The sequence below is a fragment of the Cyprinodon variegatus genome, unplaced genomic scaffold (assembly GCF_000732505.1).
Source record: "Cyprinodon variegatus isolate N-32 unplaced genomic scaffold, C_variegatus-1.0 Scaffold222, whole genome shotgun sequence".
NCBI classification, from domain to species: domain Eukaryota; kingdom Metazoa; phylum Chordata; class Actinopteri; order Cyprinodontiformes; family Cyprinodontidae; genus Cyprinodon; species Cyprinodon variegatus.
In genome coordinates, this window is record NW_015150675.1 from 1,109,094 (window position 1) to 1,114,179 (window position 5,086).

Below are 5,086 nucleotides of genomic sequence, written 5' to 3' on the forward strand. Positions count from 1 at the left end.
ACTTTTACACTCTGTTTGTAAAAAGGAGCGGTACTGCAAGCCATTCATCCCTGCTGCAACCACTCTCTACAATGCAACACTATTATGGCAATAATTTGTGCAATGTATAATGTGCAATTTACTATTTGATACACTGTGCAATGACCCATTTCTCTATATTTGACACCCAGTGCAATGACAATATATATATACACTGCCCAAAAAAATTAAAGGAACACTTTGAAAATACATCAGATCTCAATGGGGCAAAAAAACATGCTGTTTATTTATACTGATATAGACTGGGTGATGTGCTAGGAACAAAAGGATGCCACATCATTTGATGGAAATTATAATTATCAACCTACAGAGGGCTGATTTCAAAGAAACCCCAAAAATTACAGTGAAAAAATGTTGCGGCTAGTCCATTTTGCTGAAATTTCATTGCAGAAACTCAAAATTGTATTCAGTAATTTGTATGGCCCCCACCAGCACGTATGCATGCCTGACAACGTTGAGGCATACTCCTAATGAAACGACGGATGGCGACATGGGGTATCTCCTAACAGATCTGGACCAGGGCATCACTGAGCTACTGGACAGTCTGAGGTGCAACCTGGCAGCGTCGTATGGATCGAAACATGTCCCAGAGGTGTTAAACTGGATTTAGGGTAGGCGAGCGTGGTGGCCAATCAATGGTATCAATTCCTTCCTCCATGAACTGCCTGCATACTCTCGCCACATGAGACCAGGCATTGTCGTGCACCAGGAGGAGCCCAGGACCCACTGCACTAGCATAGGGTCTGACAATGGGTGCAAGGACTTCATCTCGATACCTAATGGCAGTCAGGGTGCCGTTGTCTAGCCTGTATAGGTCTGTGCGTCCCTCCATGGATATGCCTCCCCAGACCATCACTGACCCACCACCAAACTGGTCATGCTGAACGATGTTACAGGAAGCATAACATTCTCCACGGCTTCTCCCGACCCTTTCAGGTCTGTCACATGTGCTCAGGGTGAACCTGCTCTCATCTGTGAAAAGCTCAGGGCACCAGTGGCGGACTTGCCAATTCAGTGGCAAATGCCAATCAAGCTCCACGGTGCTGGGCAGTGAGCACTGGGACCACTAGAGGACGTCGGACCCTCAGGCCACCTCAGACATTCACACCAGGGGCCTGCTAGAGGTCATTTTGTAGGACTCTGGCAGTGCTCCTCCTGCTCCTCCTTGCACAAAGGAGCAGATAGCGGTCCTGCTTATGGGTTGTTGACCTTCTACGGCCCTGTCCAGCTCTGCTGGAGTAACTGCCTGTCTCCTGGAATCTCCTCCATGCTTTTGAGATTGTGTTGGGAGACACAGCAAACCTTCTGGCAATGGCACTTATTGATGTGCCATCCTGNTATAGGTCTGTGCGTCCCTCCATGGATATGCCTCCCCAGACCATCACTGACCCACCACCAAACCGGTCATGCTGAACGATGTTACAGGAAGCATAACATTCTCCACGGCTTCTCCAGACCCTTTCACGTCTGTCACATGTGCTCAGGGTGAACCTGCTCTCATCTGTGAAAAGCTCAGGGCGCCAGTGGCGGACTTGCCAATTCAGTGGCAAATGCCAATCAAGCTCCACGGTGCTGGGCAGTGAGCACTGGGACCACTAGAGGACGTCAGACCCTCAGGCCACCCTCGTGAAGTCTGTTTCTGATTGTTTGGTCAGAGACATTCACACCAGGGGCCTGCTAGAGGTCATTTTGTAGGACTCTGGCAGTGCTCCTCCTGCTCCTCCTTGCACAAAGGAGCAGATAGCGGTCCTGCTTATGGGTTGTTGACCTTCTACGGCCCTGTCCAGCTCTGCTGGAGTAACTGCCTGTCTCCTGGAATCTCCTCCATGCTTTTGAGATTGTGTTGGGAGACACAGCAAACCTTCTGGCAATGGCACTTATTGATGTGCCATCCTGCAGAAGTTGGACTGCCAGTGCAGTCTCTGTAGGGTCCAGGTAGCGCCTCATGCTAACAGTAGTGACAGTGACCCTAGCCAAATGCACAACTGGTGTGGCCTCCATCTGTTAAACCATTTCTGTGTGGATGGTCATCTTGTTGCCCCTGTAGTGCACCTGTTGTTAATTTCATTAACACCAAAGCAGCTGAAACTAATTAACAACCCTCTCTGCTACTTACCTGACCAAATCAATATCCCAGAAGTTTAATTAACTTGATGTTATACCCTGATTACAAAGTGTTCCTTTATTTTTCTGAGTAATATATATATATATATATATATATATATATATATGTATAGCTATTTCTCCACTGTGAGATCAATACAGTCGATTAATCCAATGTTTCACTGTTGTGTTTAAGGAGAACGCACTTTAAAATTTATTAATTCCACTGTCACATGTAAAGAGCACCTAAATTAATTCTCTGCATTTAACCCATCCCCTTGGGGAGCAGTGGGCTGCCATTGTGGGGTCCGGGAAGCAGTGTGGGGTTAAGGGTCTTGCTCATGGAGCCAAAGTGGCCATCTGTTGGAGTGGGTGTTCGAACTCAGAACCTCAGGATTCCAAGCTCTATGCCCTAACCACTAGTCCACCACTCCCCCTTTTCTTCACAAACTGACTTTTTTTTAGTTGGTGTGTAAAATTGTTTTGATAAAACAAAAGTCTAAAAATAAAACCATCTGAAATGTTCAAACCTGCTTGCAGTTCAATATATCAACCCTTAGATGGCACCAGAGCAAAACGTGTCTCCCTCAGGTTCATTTTCACCACTCTTCAAACCTGTGTGGAAGATGCTTCCTGCTTATGTATTTAAATTCCAGATATAATGATACCAAAATTTACTGCAGAACAAATCTCACATAAGAAAAAAAAAAAATGGAAATCTAGAGCTGCTGCAAAACAGGCCCTATATTTAGGGACACCATAATTATCTGACAATCAGAAATTTGATTTCTTTCTGTGATAATAATAAATATAAGAAAAATATTTTGAAGAAGAAAAATAATTTGAAATAGTCCACCAGTTTCCAAACACTTTGATACCAAAGGAACACTCGGGAGCAGTGGGTTGGATCAAAAAGCACATGCAGTACAGTTCAAATATCTTATGACATCTGATATTTCATCATACATGTTATATGTCAGACTTTCCTTGCTGTACACTTTCTGAGGGTCATCAGAGTTTTTCTTTTCTTTGCTTCCTTAACCTGTTGGTGAGTTATGCTTGGGAGCAGTAGATGATTCATCTGTCAGGTTCCTTTTCTGGTCTTAACTATGCTGATTTGTGAAACAGGAGGGGAGGGGCTTTGCTTAGTGAGATCATATTTCTTCTCTTCATTGGCTTCATGTAAAATCCAGAACAAGGAGAAAATGGATGGATGGATCCCCTTTCTCACATATAAATCCTTAAATGGCCAAGCTACATCAGAGATCAGATCATTCCTTATGTTCCTAACAGAGCACTTCACTCTCAATCTGCAGTTTTACTTGTGGTTCCTAGAATTTCTAAAATAACAATGGGAGGCAGATCTTTAAGTTATCAGGCTCATTTTCTATGCAACCAACGACCAGTTTTAGTCCATGAGGCAGACACCCTGTCTACTTTTAAGGCAAGGCTTAAAACTTTTCTTTTTGATAAAGCTTATTTTTTGAGGGGCTCAGGTTAGCCTGAGCTAACTCCGTAGTTATGCTGCTATAGGTTTAAACTGATGGATGGTATAGGTACCACTTTTTATCATTCTGCTTCATTTTTTCTCTATTCTCCCATTCTGCAGTATTTTTTTATTCAATATCTGACGTCATGCTCCCTGTGTCATCTCATCATAGTAGCTTCATCTGGGCTCCTCCTGTTTGGCTGTGATACTATCCGGGAGAGAAATATCAGCTGTGCTGCTGCCATCAACACCTTTGTTTATAGATGTTGGAGTGGCTAACTATATGTGCTCTTTTCATCGTATGACATGGGAGCTGGCTTGGAGCTTGCCTGCCTGGCTGTGTGTTTCCTGGAAGGGGCCGCATGTGGAGCTGGTTTTGTATCTCTGTCAAGTTGTGGTTGTAGTTTTGGACCCAAATGCAGAGGCAGAGGGGCAGGGGTGAGTTTCTTGAAGATTTAATGGAATAAACACAGGCAACAAAGGCAGGAACGCAACAAATCTAAAAATCCAACTTAAAAATGTAAAACAAACCAGAACCATGGAGACATCAGGGGTAAATGATCACAAGGAGCCAGGGTAACACGAGGTAGGACAAAATAAGACTATGTTAGATAAGGAACCACCACTAACGAACTGCACAAGGAGAGTATATATGGTAGACTGAACAAAGAGAGCACTAATGAGCAGATTCGGAGCAGGAGTGAAGAGACCAGTCAAGGAAGGAGCTAGGGAAAAGAAGACCAACACAAGAGGTCAACAAATAAAAACCTTAGAACTCAAATATTTTCAGAAAATACAACAAAATAGGAACCAAACCAATAAAACAAGAAATCATGGAGCAAAGTAAAGCATAGCAGAAGCAAGACCGTGACACTTTCTGTATGTGTGCTTCTGTCTTCTTGAACCCCAGTCGGCTTCGGCAGATAGTTCTGCTGGAGGTTTCCTACTGTTAAAAGGGAGTTTCCCTCTACAAATGCATGCTTGGTTTGAAGGATTGTTTTCAAGTCAATGAGTCAATGCAATCAGCTTGTTGTCTTTAGACAGAAAACTTTGAATCGCACTGAATGAATGATCTGGTTGAATTGTTTGTAATGTGCCTTGAGAGGACATGTATTGTGAATTGGCGATACATAATTAAACTGAATTTAATTTAATTTAATTAATTGAACCGGTATTACCAGGTAACCAGTCCATCACAGGGCAGAAACATAAAACCACAAATACACGTCTCACTTATGGCGACTTTCCACTGACTTACATTCATATAGCATCAGGATTTGTGCAGAAAAGCTTTATGAGATCCTCAGCCATATCTACAACCTGACCTTCAACCTGTGGAAGACCTCCTGTGTGGTCCCAGTTCTCAAAACACTACACGCCAAGGAATTGGCCCACTTAAGATTAGTTCCCGTGACCTCTCGCCTGATGAAGAACATGAGGTGCAAAACTTTATAC